We start from the raw sequence: 17,776 nt of genomic DNA, 5'->3' as shown, positions 1-17,776 counted from the left end.
CGCACATTATCGACGACCCAGTGGCTCCCATCATGCCACGACAGAGCCGCAGTTTACGTGGCGAGAAACCCGAGTTCGAGCGATATTCAACAGATCGCAATCTATCGGAGACAGAAGAAGAAGAGGACGTTAGGATGACAACAACTATGTGCCACCACATGAGACATCCTTCCGGGGACGCTGGCCAAGATCTAAACTAGTGGCTGAAGGTATATGAGAGTATAGCCAAATTTAACAAATGGGATGACACCATGTGTTTTGCTACTACTTGGAGGGCACTGCCAAGTAATGGTATGAGAACAACGAGGAGAGGTTTACAAGCTGGGAAGTATTCCAGACGGAACTGCGCAAGTATTTCGGCGACACACAACGACAGAAGTGTTAGGCTGAAGATAAATTAAAGTGCATGGCACAGCGTGCAGGAGAAACTACAGCATCCTACATTCAAGACGTCTTGGAGCTGTGTAAAATAGTGGATCATAGAACGAAGGCGGAAGATAAGGTTGCACATCTAATGAAGGGTGTTGCTGAGGACATGTATCAACTCCCACTCCTGAAGGAGGTTTCAACAGCAGACCAATCGTAGCCGACGCTAGCTCCGGGACGACGAAGATGAAAAAGATGTGGGCGCAGGACGACGTAGGTCACCATCGTCGCAAGCTAGCCGCTGGAGAGGACGCTCCCCCATACGCCGATCAAGGTCCACATCGCCGTTTAGAAGCTCCAGACGATTACGTAGCCGCCGCAGCCTCGAAGGGTGCGACCTTCCTTGGAGGTGACGCCAACGAAGAGAAATATCCTCCGCCGTCGATCACTACAAAAATGATGGGAAACTCGGTCGATATCCTCACGGATGGCCGACCAGCCCAAGCTATTGTGGACTCTGCAGCATCATATTCAGTCATTTAGGAGAAGTACCGTCGCCAGTTGCAGAAAATCGTATTCATCGACAGCAAAACAACTCTGCTGAAGGTGGCTAATGGGAAATATATAAAACCTACAGAAAGATGTGTCATTCGTGTGGTTATAAGTGGCCATACACAGCCCTTAGAATTAATCGTCTTACAAGATTGTAGTCATGACGTCATTCTCGGATGGGGCGTTTTGAAAGCTTCTCAGGCATTTATAGATTATGCTAGACGAGGTGAGATACTGTGGACTGGAAGATGCGCATCCGAGTGTGTGGAGACTATGTGTGCTGGATGAAGTGATCATTCCTGCAGTCAGCGCTAGAAAGGTAACTGTCATGTGTCATGCCATGCATCAACCCATGGATCTTGTAGTGGAATGTAAGAGAAGCATACCACTCAAGAATAACTTGGTCATCCCAGCCTCTGACGTCTCGTTTAAGAACGGATTCGGTGAAATTAGCTCTACCACTATGAGACTGGATGTTCTAGCTCTACTATCACCAGATCTGACCAAGAAACAACAGAAGAAGCTACTTTCCATTGTTCAAGAGTTTCTGAATGCTTCAATCCACAGGTGAAGGGCAAATTATACAAATCGACCGTGAAGCACCGAATTAGCACTGGAGACCATCAACCAATAAGCCAGAGAGCATACCGTGTGTCAGCAACGGAACGTCGACTAATTCGCGAGGAGGTAGAGAAAATGATGAAGAATGACATCATTCAGCCTTTGCAGAGCCCATAGTCGTCACCAGTGTTTCTCGTCAAGAAGAAGTTTGGCAGATGGCGCTTTTGTGTTGATTACAGGAAGCTTATCAAGATAACTAAAAAGGACGTTCACTCTCTTCAATGAATTGACGATACATTGGTTTGGCTCAAGGGGGCTAAGTTTTTCTCAACCATCGACATGTACTCGGGATACTGGCAAATCGAAGTAGATGAGGCTGATCGTGAGAAAACTGCATTCATAACCCCTGAGGGTAATGAAGGTAATGCCGTTTGGTTTTGTAATGCACCAGCAACTTTTGAACGGATGACGGACAATCTTCTAAGTTACCTGAAGTGGACGATGTGACTTTGTTATTTAGATGACACTATAGTGTTGTCAGAGACATCTGATGAACACACAAAAGGGCTGAGGGCCGTTCTTAAGTGTCTCCAGCAACGTGGACTGAAACTTAATCCAAGAAAGTGTCTCTTTGGAGCAAAAGAAATCAAAACACCTTCGTTAGGTGAAGTTAGTGTTCGTCATTCATCTAATTACACCTTCTTGTATGTGACATTATTATTATTATTATTATCACTATTCAGGAGATTAGGTCGTACATTCTGCGTTATTATTTATTTTGTACGAACGACATCCGACGACAGCATCTCTCTTTTTCTGTTTTGAATGACACTGCACACACCTCGTAGTGCCGCAGACATTGAATGTGGTCTCCGGCTATAATAATTCAGGAAGCCTTGTTCAATGAGGAACAGCAGGATGCTGTGACGTCGTGGTTGATCAAGCAGGAATCCTTACGTGGGAGTAATCCTTATGCGGGAAATTACTAAAGCTGTCTTATCATCCACAGTGATTACTTAGATAAACAGGCGATACCTGTACCACTACACACAGCAATAGTTATATTAAAAGCTATTTTGATTTCAGACCTTTCCGGTACTTCAGAACAAAAGCTTGTGAAAATTCCGGTTTTGGAAACCTGACACAGCCCTTTCAACCACCAGCAAATGGAGAAACAAAATTACCTTCAGATGTTAATTCATGCATATGAAATTTTCGTTAGGTTTTAATTACAAAATTTAGCTTGTTCGCTTCAAGTTTTATTTATGAATCTTAAGAGACGGTATTAAGTTAAATGTTGCTACTGCTACAGTTGCGTGATAGCGCCGTTAGTTGCATCTGGTACCCGGATATTTTTGACAGCGGTCGTACAGGACCCTTCATTACGCTTTTCGTACTATATTATTCTTGACGCATCTATGGCGGGTTCTTACTGAAAAGTCATTAGCTTAGAAAACATACCAATACATTCACATTTAGTATTTTGAGCTATTTTCTTAATTATGTTTTTAAAGTTCTTATTTTTACTGCAAATGATATACACTACCATCATGAATATTACTTCAATGTACAGGTTCTCGAGAGTAATGGATCTAAAAAGTGAAATATCACTGAAAAGTAAATTTACCAGTGTAGTAAATGTGGACACACAGGTAAGTGTCTTATTAGTTAATATACCTGTACTTGTCAAATTTCATGATAACGTGAACATGTAAGAAAATTAATGAATGTACTTTAATATACACTGTAGTTTCTCCTTCTCTTCTGGAAGAGAAGACTTTTTAAATTTTATTTTACTGGTGTAAATTCTTAACACAGAGGTCTCTGCACCCAGACTTTTTCTCGATAAATTTCCGTTACATTCCCCTCCCAAGTAATGTTCAGAGGCTGCAGAATGCTTCCCCAATGATCGACGCCGGTGCTTTTCATATTACCGCACTTTAGCGTAGGAGTCTCCGTAGTGCCTTTTCTTAGCTCTGCGACAGACCATCGATGCACGTGTAGCTTCCTTTGAAAGAAGTGTGGAGAAAACATGGCAGAACCTGCAGGTAAACAGCATACGGACAATAGCTTACACGTGGGTAGTATGTAGTTTCTGAACTATTCAGGCTCTACACAGATACTGTTTGCAACCGATACAGGTATTTTTCTTACTTGTTTAGCTTTACAGATAAAGTTTGCACTATGGTGGTGATGTAACATGAATGTTAAATATAAAGTACCTGATGATTCTAATTCCACAAACGTACACAATATCTCCTTATTCATGGTGTAAAATATGTTTGATTTGAACAATTAAGAATACAATTATGCAGGGTGTTTCAAAAAGGTACGTCCAAACTTTCAGGAAACATTCCTCACACACAAAGAAAGAAAACATGTTATGTGCACATGTGTCCGGAAACGCTTACTTTCCATGTTAGAGCTCATTTTATTACTTCACTTCAAATCACAGTAATCATGGAATGGAAACACACAGCAGCAGGACGTACCAGCGTGACTTCAAACACTTTGTTACAGGAAATGTTCGAAATTTCCTCCGTTAGCGAGGATACATGCATCCACCCTCCGTCGCATGGAATCCCTGATGCGCTGATGCAGCCCTGGAGAATGGCGTATTGTATCACAGCCGTCCACAATACGAGCACGAAGAGTCTCTACATTTGGTACCGGGGTTACGTTGACAAGAGTTTTCAAATGCCCCCATAAATGAAAGTCAAGAGGGTTGAGGTCAGGAGAGCGTGGATGCCATGGAATTGGTCCGCCTCTACCAATCCATCGGTCGCCGAATCTGTTGTTGAGAAGTGTACGAACACTTCGACTGAAATGTGCAGGAGCTCCATCGTGCATGAACCACATCTTGTGTCGTACTTGTAAAGGCACATGTTCTAGCAGCACAGGTAGAGTATTCCGTATGAAATCATGATAACGTGCTCCACTGAGCGTAGGTGGAAGAACATGGGGCCCAATCAAGACATGACCAACAATGCCTGCCCAAACGTTCACAGAAAATCTGTGTTGATGACGTGATCGCACAACTGCGTGCAGATTCTCGTCAGCCTACATATGTCGACTGTGAAAATTTACAATTTGATCACGTTGGAATGAAGCCTCATCCGTAAAGAGAACATTTGCACTGAAATGAGGATTGACACATTGTTGGATGAACCATTCGCAGAAGTGTGCCCGTGGAGGCCAATCAGCTGCTGATAGTGCCTGCACACGCTGTACATGGTACGGAAACAACTGGTTCTCCCGTAGCACTCTCCATACAGTGACGTGGTCAACGTTACCTTATACAGCAGCATCTTCTCTGACGCTGACATTAGGGTTATCGTCAACTGCACGAAGAATTGCCTCGTCCATTGCAGGTGTCCTCGTCGTTCTAGGTCTTCCCAAGCCGCGAGTCATAGGCTGGAATGTTCCGTGCTCCCTAAGACGCCGATCAATTGCTTCGAATGTCTTCCTGTCGGGACACCTTCGTTCTGGAATTCTGTCTCGATACAAACGTACCGCGCCACGGCTATTGCCCCCTGCTAATCCATACATCAAATGGGCATCTGCCAACTCCGCATTTGTAAACATTGCACTGACTGCAAAACCACGTTCGTGATGAACACTAACCTGTTGATGCTACGTACTGATGTGCTTGATGCTGGTACTGTAGAGCAATGAGTGGCATGTCAACACAAGCACCGAAGTCAACATTACCTTCCTTCAATTGGGCCAACTGGCAGTGAATCGAGGAAGTACAGTACATACTGACGAAACTAAAATGAGCTCTAACATGGAAATTAAGCGTTTCCGGACACATGTCCACATAACATCTTTTCTTTATTTGTGTGTGAGGAATGTTTCCTGAAAGTTTGGCCGTACCTTTTTGTAACACCATGTATATATACCATACTGCAACTTTCCTTCACATTAAAACTGAGTGCTGGAATGGGATTCGAACCCAGAACTTTCATGTTCGGAGATTATGCTTCTGTCCACTGAGCTACTCACAATTAAACCTACCCAGGGGGTGTATTTCGATAGACTTTGAATAAGTTGTAGTGTAGAGTAAAATAAGAAACATGTATTGTTTATATGTGTCCCTACGTCCGTTCAGGGCCCGAAACAGCCCCCTTGAAAAAATTGACTTTAATATTTCTGAATGAGTATGGTAACAGATACAAAAATAATTTTCAAAAAAGTTGTACGTATATAATGTATGCTACAACGATGCACCCATACTTGTCTAAACTTAATGTTTTCGAAATCCCTTCCCATTCAGCATCTTTTATTCGAAACAATTCTGCTTGTTCTCATTACTGGAAAATTATTATAAATATTGTTACAACACACCAGCAAACTTTTTCATTTGTAATTAAATCTGAGAATGATGCAACTTGGAAAACGTAAAAAGAAAAAACAAACACAACACAAACTACTTTATATTTACTGAGATTAGAAGAAAAATACATATTTACAACAATGAGCGTAGAATATACCTTTATATTTATCTGAGGACTAATTATCAAATAAACCAATACGACAATTGGAAATGAAGCGGACGTGAATCAGGCACACGTACAATGATACAGAGATATTTCTAGCTTATTGGTGACAAATGCATCTTCGGAATAACACTTAACATACATGAGTCAAATTGGTATTCGTGATGCTGTAAGTTTCGCTATTAGTCAAAAAAGGAAATGAAAAAATAATACGTAGGAGGGGATTTGGAAGAAATTGACTTTTCCAACAAATATGGGTGCACTGTTGAAACATGGATTGAAAACCATACTATTTTTATTTTAAATTTGCGTATACTTGTTGCCGTCAACCGTATCAGTTCAGAAATATTAAACTCAGTTTTTTCAAGGGGGTGTTTCAACCGCTTAACAGCCGTATGGGCACGTACGAAAAAAATACAGGGCTATTACAAATGATTGAAGCGATTTCATAAACTCACTGTAGCTCCATTCATTGACATATGGTCACGACACACTATAGATACGTAGAAAAACTGATAAAGTTTTGTTCGGCTGAAGCCGCACTTCAGGTTTCTGCCGCCAGAGCGCTCGAGGGCGCAGTGAGACAAAATGGTGACAGGAGCCGAGAAAGCGTATGTCGTGCTTGAAATGCACTCACATCAGTCAGTCATAACAGTGCAACAACACTTCAGGACGAAGTTCAACAAAGATCCACCAACTGCTAACTCCATTCGGCGATGGTATGCGCAGTTTAAAGCTTCTGGATGCCTCTGTAAGGGGAAATCAACGGGTCAGCCTGCAGTGAGCGAAGAAACGGCTGAACGCGTGCGGGCAAGTTTCACGCGTAGCCCGCGGAAGTCGACGAATAAAGCAAGCAGGGAGCTAAACGTACCATAGCCGACGGTTTGCAAAATCTTACGGAAAAGGCTGAAGCAGAAGCTTTACCGTTTACAATTGCTACAAGCCCTGACACCCGATGACAAAGTCAAACGCTTTGAATTTTCGGCGCGGTTGCAACAGCTCATGGAACAGGATGCGTTCAGTGCGAAACTTGTTTTCAGTGATGAAGCAACATTTTTGCTTAATGGTGAAGTGAACAGACACAATGTGCGAATCTGGGCGGTAGAGAATCCTCACGCATTCGTGCAGCAAATTCGCAATTCACCAAAAGTTAACGTGTTTTGTGCAATCTCACAGTTTAAAGTTTACGGCCCCTTTTTCTTCTGCGAAAAAAACGTTACAGGACACGTGTATCTGGACATGCTGGACAATTGGCTCATGCCACAACTGGAGACCGACAGCGCCGACTTCATCTTTCAACAGGATGGTGCTCCACCGCACTTCCATCATGATGTTCGGCATTTCTTAAACAGGAGATTGGAAGACCGATGGATCGGTCGTGGTGGAGATCATGATCAGCAATTCATGTCATGGCCTCCACGCTCTCCTGACTTAACCCCATGCGATTTCTTTCTGTGGGGTTATGTGAAAAATTCAGTGGTTAAACCTCCTCTACAAAGAAACGTGCCAGAACTGCGAGCTCGCATCAACGATGCGTTCGAACTCATTGATGGGGACATGCTGCGCCGAGTGTGGGAGGAACTTGATTATCGGTTTGATGTCTGCCGAATCACTAAAGGGGCACATATCGAACATTTGTGAATGCCTAAAAAAACTTTTTGAGTTTTTGTATGTGTGTGCAAAGCATTGTGAAAATATCTCAAATAATAAAGTTATTGTAGAGCTGTGAAATCGCTTCAACCATTTGTAATAACCCTGTATATTGGAACTTTATTTCTATTTTGAACTGCAATTTCCTTAACCTTCAATAGGAAGGGAGTGGAAGGACTTGACCCATACAGTGTCCATTTCATTTCAACATATTTATTTGCCTCATGGATAAATCATTAAGAGAATTACAATCATAAATCAGATGGTAATTTCTTTAAGAAACGCCATTCACGCAAACTTTACAAACTGCTTGTTATATGAAACCACAAGCGAATTAATCTCTTTGCAAACATTTAAAAAAAACCGCCACTAGGGCCAAGTAAATCATTTAAAATAAACTTTACATAAAATAACCAGGAAATCAAATTATTATTTCCACACAGATTGAAAACCACCCCTCCCGGGCGAGATATTACAACACAACCTTACAAGGTTATAGAGAGTTTGATCAATAATAACCCAGTTATTTCCCCATCAAAACTGACATACGCCACTAAGGCTGAATTGCAGCGCAATTTTAGAAAACGATTTCAATTAAGAGACATTCTTCTAGAAATCCCTCAAAATCCTTAAGACAAATATTTAAAACATTTAACCCGGGCAACCTTGCAGAGCCACCACAAGTCTTAGGAAACTGCAGCTTTTACAGTAAAGGAGGCCCGAGGTTGTGAGACCGCGACTTGGCCACGAACGGTGGAGGCGACTGAGTACTTATCTTCGAATTAAGATGTGGACTCCATTTGTACCTCCACCCCGTTCAGAGCACCGAAATCTGAACTACACAGCACACGTGAGCTCAGGCGAAGTCCTCCGCCCGTACGCCCGCTAGTAATTTAAGAGGGGAGGCTCTGCACTTCGGTGGCCCACTGCTTCCGATCTCTGAGACATAAATCAGAAGCGACAACAGGGAACCAAACACCCATTCCTTCACCTTAATACTGAAACTTATACAGAAAACTACTTCGATAAAATGGACAATAATAAAACTGATTTCATTCCTTTAAGCAGAACCACGTACACGAATGAAGCAAACGGAACTGGCTCATTAAAACCCAAGCATCACATGGAGCACCTGTAAGGTACCACGCGGCAATCTTTAGACACGGAATATAGATCGTTCGGTAAGGCTGCGCACACGTATCAACGTTTTAGAAACTTGCCAGCTGGAGTAAGAATAATACTATTAAGGAGCGAAGCACACACTTAATAAGGGGCATGAAATATCACATCACAGTCCTTGCAAAGCTTTGCTGCGTGAAGAGCAATCATTATATTTCACTAATCGTTGGTAGGACTTGAATTACTTAACTAGATGACAGCTGCTGGATCGATGTGGCGAAGACACCAGACGTTAATTGGTCCGCTAGTAACAGCATGTTCCTTCATGGAAGCGAGCACTTGCATAGCTTCACGAGGTTGTCAAGAAGACACAGCGCCGGCCCGCTGTTACTGACCCCAGTACGATCAAGCGCTCACTGCCGCCGTACTCAGGCACACCGTGCTCGCTGTCGTCTCTCCAACGTCGCGCTAATACGCGCACTTCCGCCTGTCGTGCCCAACGTTGTTCCCCCTTTCCACCCGTACTGCCCGCTGTATTCTGAGCCGGCCCAGGCTCCAAAGAGAAACTTCTGCCAGAGGGAATCGAAAGTGCCTAACCAAAGATAGCCCTGGCACCAGTCCCGCCACAGCTCATATAAATCTTAATTTGCTTTTCTCTACTACATATTCAAAGCCGCTCAAAATCGAGGTCTATCCCTTGGGTACGCTTACTTGTCGAATGTGTCAGAACTGGAGCTACGACGGTGGCTTATTCTTCGTCCTTCGATAGCTCAGCTATCAAGGGCATTACCTACAAATGACGACGTTCCATATTCGGGGCCTGATCCAGCACGTCCTTCTATTTTCTCAGGAAGTTTCGAAACAGTTGTGCCATCTGCCCATACACTTTGTATCTTCCGTTAGTCCTATAGTCAGCGGGAAGGGCGTAAAAAGCCATCTACCGAGAACTGACGGTATGTGCAGGCCGCACATAGGAACGGCTCGCATACACGAGCTGTGGCGTGTGCGGATGTAGTGGGGCTTCATGGGTTTGTAAAAGGAGGCAGCTTTGCTACAGATCACTGTGCAGCTTTATTTTGAGGTCGGCAATTGACACCGTGTGGCATTAAAGATTAATCATACTGGGGAAGGTAAGGGTAGCCAGTATATGGAAAGGAAACCTTATGATCATTTTGTATTGACTCCATGATTTCCTGCTGTCGGATCAGGAGAAAGACATTACGGGAGGGGGGGGGGGGGAGAGTATGGGGTTGTTCACTTAATGTGGGTTTTGTCGTAAGGAATGTGGGGCATGTAATGTGTTCTGGACTTGCAAATTACAAAGTGCAGAACTTCTACGGCATTCTTTATTTGAAATCGATATCTTGAACTCTATTTCTAATAGCGAATGTTGACAGCAGTCATTAGAAATTTGATGTACCAATACTATGGTAACAAGAGGTAATAAATGCTTTGTGTGTGCTGCAACCTGTTGTTCTGAGATTTTCGATTTCCTTTCAGGGACATACCTTAAGACACACAGTGATTTGTACGTAGTTGTTATTTTGCAAATCATGTTCTAATTGAACGGTTTTTACACATGTACCATCCCTGCTGAAAGCAACTGTCTATTTAACAACTTTTATTTGAACTTCTGAAAGTGGTTTTAAGTAGACATGCTTTGTATTGTAGTTTGCAAGCTATTACTTTAAATGAAGTTTAGCTGATCTGTTCTTTGTGGTTTAAACGTATATGGATAAGGGAGACATCACTTACGTAGACCACAGACCAGCTCTCGTGACACTTAATAGGAAAACCAATTTATATTACCGCTACATGGTATTAATAACACTAGATCATTTTCCGATCGCCATGATCTGCCTTGACTCCGTTAGAGGCGTATAGTGATCGAACTAGAACAAGGAAACTGAATACCATTGAAAGTTTGATCAAAGTCTACGGTAGTACACCATATATGGCAGTGGTCAGAATTATTTCATATTTCTTTATGTGGAGACACAGTGGAGATGACGGAACATGCCTGTAGTTTTTGGAATTATTTGATGTCCTACAAGAATTTGATGTTTACATTCCTTTGTGTTTTGATAACTGTTTCTTGATTGGCATATGAGTATACTCATGTTAACTGAGAAAAACTTATTAATCAATATCTTCTTCAGGTTAATGTCATTTGCGTATTTTAAAATAAATTTTTAATGAAAAGGACAACCTGCGAGTAAATTAACCCAGCCAGTCTTATTTCCCTGGCATGTTATTGATATTTTGATAATGTGTTGTCATCCACTACAAGGGTAGAGGATGTAGGTGGGGTACACAATTTACACTACGCTTTCGAGTGAAAGATTCGTTCTGGAAGCTTAGGTGCGCGTTAGTGTATTTCCACTACACACTTTGTAGGCCTATAGCGGAAATTGAGAAGCTGCCATTTTCAATACTCATGTGTGTAAATTTCCTATGTCCACGATGCGGGCACAAATATGTAAAGCATGTATTCCACATTCATACTCCTACTTCTTAAAAGAGTATGAATGTTCATTTCGCTGTGATAACTATTAAGTTGTTAGCTAGGTACCTACTGCATCTTAGTGACTATTTTAGTTGTGAAGTTTCATCCCGTTCAGGTTTTTCGTTACTAGATAAGGAACCATTTTGTATCTCCTCTCTAGATCCACCACATATACACGGCCGCTGCGTCTGTTGGGGGTATTGGAATATACCGATGTTTAAAAGGTTTTTCTTCTCACCGCGTAAGTTATTTCAGTTTCAGGGTTTTCATACTTCGTTGTTCTCCAACTTATAGCGCTTTTTTGGTCTTCACAGGTATCTACATGTTGTCAATGGTGCAGGTCCCATACATGTGTCTCGGTCATTGAACATATTTCCGAAACCTTAATTTTTCGGCTTATTTCATTTTCCTTGCCTAGGTTCTTCTCTCTTCTTTTGAATGACGGATTAAATTTTAATGCACTACTATAGTGCAGACTATCTGACCCATTGTTCTCCTAGTCTTACAGAATACCAAAAAGTCCGAAATTTTTTAAATATTTTCTCTTCCTAGTCCGAGGTCCATTCCTGAAGAATTCTCTACAGTAACGTCTTGTCATGTTTGAAGTAGTACAGAGAATTTATACCGTAACTTTCGATGGTAAGTCATTTAGATTACTCTCTAATAGCTCAATACCAGTTCATTTAAGAAACCTGGTGTATCCTTGAGAGAAAATCAGTCACTTTCCGACTGTAAACTATTTACACGTATATATATGTATGTGTGTGGGTGTGGGTGTGTTGGTAAATTATTTACACGTATTTTTTATATATATATATATATATATATATATATATATATATATATATATATATATATATATATATATATATATATTATAAGTGTGTGTGTAGGGTGATTCAGCTTCCCCTACCGATACCGATGCCGTTTCATGCACCCTAAAATGTTATTCCTGGCCTTCAAAAACGACGAGCGAAATGTTCATATTCTCTTGCTCACTACTTGCAAACTGTTAGTCGAACAGAAAAATTTATCAGAACCTTCGTTGGAGGAAACTGACAGTAGTTATGTGTTTTGCTGGGACACGTCTTCGCTACAGGCCGTAGTTTCCGAGTTATTCAAGAAAAACGTATCAAAGTGAGCTTCAAAACCAACCTCACACCCACACGTAGCCCACACCGGTCATGATTTCTTGTATGTTGTTCATGGCAGTCCCTCCTACAACTGTACAAAAATGTGTAGCTGCATGAATTATTTCCCCCATTCAACCTTTTTTGGCCATGAACATAGATCTAAACAGGTAGAACATCGGGAATAGTTCGTGTAATCGTAAAGTTTTGTACTGTCACGAACAACAAACTAGAAATCGTGACCTGTGGGGCCTGGTCTGGAAGGGAGATTTGAAGCTCACGTTTGTAAGTTTTTCTTGAATAACTCGAACGCCACAGCCTCTGGCGAAAACGTATCACAGCACAACATATAACTACTTTCAATTTCGTCCAAAAATGCGCGGTTAAATTTTCCTGTAGGACTAGTAGTTTGCACAAAGCGAGCGAGAGGGTATGAAAACTTGGCGCGTGTTTTCCAAAGGCCAGATATAACACGGCGGGTTGCATAAAACAGCGCTGTTAGGCCAGCGCCATCATACCAGTATTGGAAAATTATAAAAATAAGAGCGAGTACATACAGCTGTCGATATTATCCAAGTTAACTCATCGCCAGATCTTTCAGTTATGCAGAAAATTGTGCATGTTTTATACACAATACTGATATACTGATGTCTCAGCCAGCCAAAACGCTAGCACCTGATGAGAACAAAATTTGTCATTCATTAAATTTTGGTCAAACCTTTAGACTTCTTGGGACTGTGGATTTTAAAGTACCACCTCCTGTGCAATTCTGGTATTTTGTGGGTGGCGGTTTCAGAATTTCGTGTTCAAGAGAATAAGGAACGAATTGAGTCAAACTTTCACGAAAGTTTATTAGATTAACCATATAACTCCTCAAGATCATGGCAAATCTTTAACGCAATACGACGTATGATTGAAAATTAAATAAGTACATCCGGAAATGGGTAGTTCAAATGAATATTTTTAATAGCAGCTCAGGTGGTAGCTGACAATCCACAACACTGCTTACACTGTAGCAAGTTGCCGCGACATCTGCCTCAGCACGAAGAAAACTACGATCGCTACTCCGCAGTGCCGGTACTGTCTTCCTCCGATCGCCGACGTCTGACAACGAAATCAGATGTTAGTCTTATTCGTTTGGAAACCAGTTTTCGAAATTTTTTTTATGTTTTGATTTTCTGCTCCAATTTTCACACATTACTTGATGAAAATGAAGTGACGCTACAAGATCGGGGGATAATGATGATATGAGATCACTTCAGTAATGCAAGGTCTCTTCAGCAGCAAAATGGAAGAGGGAAAGGAGAAGAGATGATAGTGCAGATTCGTAGATGCTAGACTGTGCGACAATATTCTCGCAAATTTAAGTACACGTATGTGTATTCCAGATGCTCCGGAGACTGGATTACGAAATACGTAGTGCTGAAAACAGTGGATACTGCAGGTTCTAACAAATCTTCGCAATTTTTCGGAGAACTCATATTGTACAATCAAAATATTCGAAATTCCTTTTTGCTTTTGGTACGTGCAGCTATGTTAACTCATTTCATTTCTGCTTTTATTTTTGCCAATATTCGCCTTATTTCCAATTTGCTATTACTACTTTTGTTTTTCGAATTTTTTTTTTTTTTTTAAACTTGTCATCATAACGTCGTTGGCAGAGGTAGATTACGTTCTTTTAATTCTCGAACGACCTTAACACTCTGACATTTTTAAGCTCTAGCCCTGCCCTCAAATACTTACACTTCCTGATCACCTTAGCTGTTTAGAGCGTAGTATTGGTGTTCACAGATTTGTAGACTTGGATTGCTAACAAGCACTCTCACACATATTATAAATCAACAATCGTTGCAATTGGATGTTCTGTATTTTCCAGCATTGTTTAACCCTTCTCTCAATCTCTGAATTTTTACAAGATATATGAGTACTAAGCGGTTATTGTAGGAGAGAAGAAAACGAAGCACAGCATTCTAAACAAATATGGCCATCAAGAAACGTCAGCAATCTCTCACTAAGCTATTTTAGGCCTTAATATAATAGTTTAAAGTACTTTATCCTCCGCTTTGGGTTTTACTTTATATACTGCATAATATGTTAGTGGTAGTTGGGAACCGCCTAATGTAGCAATGCTATGTTACACAGGGACTAAGAAGTTAAGTAAAAGTTGATACTATGGAGCTCGAAACTCTAGTTCACATTCTGTTACTTTATTGACTATAAAATATCGTTCTTCAGAGCGTCATTTGCTATGAAGAATTGATTGATGGCACATGCTGCAGTAATGTAACTAAAGATTATTTAATTTCTTCATTAGCACAACAGGTATCTGAATCATGGCCATGGCTAAATACATTGCTGTTAGCCTTTACAAAAGCTGTTCTGAAACATTAGAATCGTACTATCACGCACTGAGATTAAATGAACTGTTTTAATAATTATTACCTTAGGCACGCTTCCCTGGTTTATAGTAACAGCTTTTAGGAAAAGGCAACACTGGCAGGTCGAAGGACTGGAAGAAGACTAAGGTTTAATGTACCGTCATCGAGGTGGTTGTTAGAGATAGGACACATTAACGTTTATTGGAGATTGCCAGACGGTGCAACAACCGTGGGCTGGCGACGAGCAGCTCACCATGTGCATGTGTGGCAGCTTTTCTAGACTGTAGTAAATATGTGCGTGCGGGTGTGAGTGCGGGTGTGAGTGCGGGTGTGTGTGTGTGTGTGTGTGTGTGTGTGTGTGTGGGAATGCAGCGGCTGGTATAGCCGCTGGACCCTAGGCGCAGACGTTAGTGGCTTAGATTATGTAACCTCCCAGCAGATGTTCAGGTGCCTCACTACAAGATTCAGAATCAGGTCTCCCCCACTGGGATTACCACTCACTAACATTTGAAAATCTCCCCTACTTACGTTTTTTATATCTTACTGATCAAAATGGAATCGTCTTTCATTCCACCAGTATTCTGACTAATTTCATGTTGGTCACCATAGTTCCTCTCGCGTGAAAACCTCGTCTGAGAGTAGTGCTTACATCCGACGTCCTCTGTAATTTGTGGAATGTGTTCCTGCCTCTGCATTCCTCCACAGTTTCTGGTCTCCGTGGCTCAGTCTAGTAACCTGGAGTTTACTGTCATAACACACGTGCCTGTCCCTTCTTTAAATCAGTGCTCTCAACGCACTCATTTTCTCGGTGACTCTGCTGAAAAATTCATTTTTATCAGTCCTCTTAGTTTTCAGTATGGTTCTCTTCATTTCTCGTTTTAAAATATTATATAAACACTCCGTAAGCCACTTTACGTTGTGTGGCAGTGGATACTTCTAGTACCACTATCATTTTTTTCACTTTTTTGCACCACTTGAGGATGGTGAGTGAGAAAAATGACTGTCGATAAACTTCTGTATGAGCTTTAATTTCTCTGAGGTCCTTGTCGTGGTCATTCCGCGAATCATATGTAGGAGGAAGTAATGTCTGTCCCCGATTATTCTTCGCCGGTCGGTGTGGCCGTGCGGTTCTAAGCGCTTCAGTTTGGAACAGCGTGACCCCTACGGTCGCAGGTTCGAATCCTGCCTCGGGCATGGATGTGTGTGATGTCCTTGGGTTAGCTAGGATTAAGTAGTTCTAGGTTCTAGGGGACTGATGACCTCAGAAGTTAAGTCCCATAGTGCTCACAGCCATTTGAACCATTTTTGAACCAGGTCATGTTGGGATACCAGGCAATGGATTTGCTGACCGACTGGCCAAACAGGCCACTAGTAAACCATCTCTGGAGATTGGCCTACCGGAGTCCGATTTTCGTCGCAAAGTTTTCGTGGCTTGGAATACTGAGTACGCCAAATGAACTCCGTGCTATCAAGGAGACGACAAATGTGTGGCGGTCATCCATGGGAGCCACTCGCAGGGAATCTGTTGTCCTTTGCCAGCTCCGCGTTGGCAATACTTGGCTAACACATGGTACAGAATAGAATGTGGCTCATGCGCAAAATGTTATATTGGACAAACTTGGCGGGCATTTAGCGACAGGTTTAAAGAACACGTCAGGCAGACAGCGAGCAATACCTCTACCTTTAGCAAACATTTAATGGAGGATAAACATATGGTCAACAACATAGATTCATCCCTTAAAATACTGCATACTGTGCTTAAAAGTAGAATCATGAATATGCTAGAAGAAATAGATATTTACAACTGTATAAAAAATCGTACCAATGACCTAGTTAATGAAGAAACTGCTTTAAAAATAAAACATTGTAAGATAATTTCCAGTCCGTTTTATGTACAATGATAGATTGTATAATGGCTTACAGGTGCAATACCTTGACATCTGACGTGAGTTTAACACCCTGACATTTTGTATAGACAAGCGTGTAAACGTGGTTTAAAAAAAAATTAAAAATATAAAACGTAGATACTTCAAAATTAAATTAGTAATTTTGTAATGTCATATCCGCTACCACTGGCAATGTATCTGTTGTCTTATTTTATGTATTTTAAGATCGCCCGTTTTTATGTGATGCATCTGACCAGTTTTGTCCTAAATCATAAGTAACAACTTTTATCAGAAATCCTGGTGTATTTTACTCTAAAGAAAAGTTTAGAGACTATAACGAGGGAAGAGAAGCATACTCCAATGTATTTTATTTTTGTATGTTTTATAAATGAAATCTAGCCTCGACATTTCATTGTATCCGAAGAATGCGATTTATTGTATCAATCTACTTCAACAGTAATTCATGGAATTGTATAGTTATTTTAGACATTTACCGAAAACATGTTAAACAGTTTCGATGGAATAGTATACATATTTACTTAGTCCTGTTTGCTATAATAGAGCTTGGTTGAGGGATGCAGCCTATGTCGTATGTTTGTGCGGAGGTATGGTGATGTTTTGTCAGATTTTGTGGTGCTACACAGTAAATTGGTTGCTGGCGAACGTTTTACGCCATTCGTATTCGTTAAACTTATATATATTCTTTATTGAGTTTCGATTGCCCCCGAAGGGGGCGGGCTGGCAGCAGTTTAGTACACGACTCTTCAGCGTACAGAATGTGTTTTAAAAAGATTAAGATAATAAATAATAAAAACAGGCGATAAAATCGGAGACATTAATGGTAAAATGGCGGAAAATCGTGGAACTTAAAACATAAAACAAAGGGTTGATGATGCTAATAAGATGCATAAGAAGCAGACAGGTAAAAGAATAGACATCAATTAAAAAAACACGGCGACAGTCTGGTTTCTGTTCGCAAGAGATATAAGATTTACACCCAGTGACAGCATGGTTTCTGTTCGCAACACTTGGGAAAGACGAACAACACCGAACATTCACTTGAACACTGCACTAAAAAATTGTCACAAATATGATATACCACAGCTGAGGGTATATGCGGGGGGGGGGG

Source organism: Schistocerca nitens, chromosome 6 (genome assembly GCF_023898315.1).
Source record: "Schistocerca nitens isolate TAMUIC-IGC-003100 chromosome 6, iqSchNite1.1, whole genome shotgun sequence".
Classification (NCBI taxonomy): Eukaryota; Metazoa; Arthropoda; class Insecta; order Orthoptera; family Acrididae; genus Schistocerca; species Schistocerca nitens.
The sequence above is the reverse complement of the archived record's forward strand: the minus strand, read 5'-3'. Positions refer to the sequence as shown.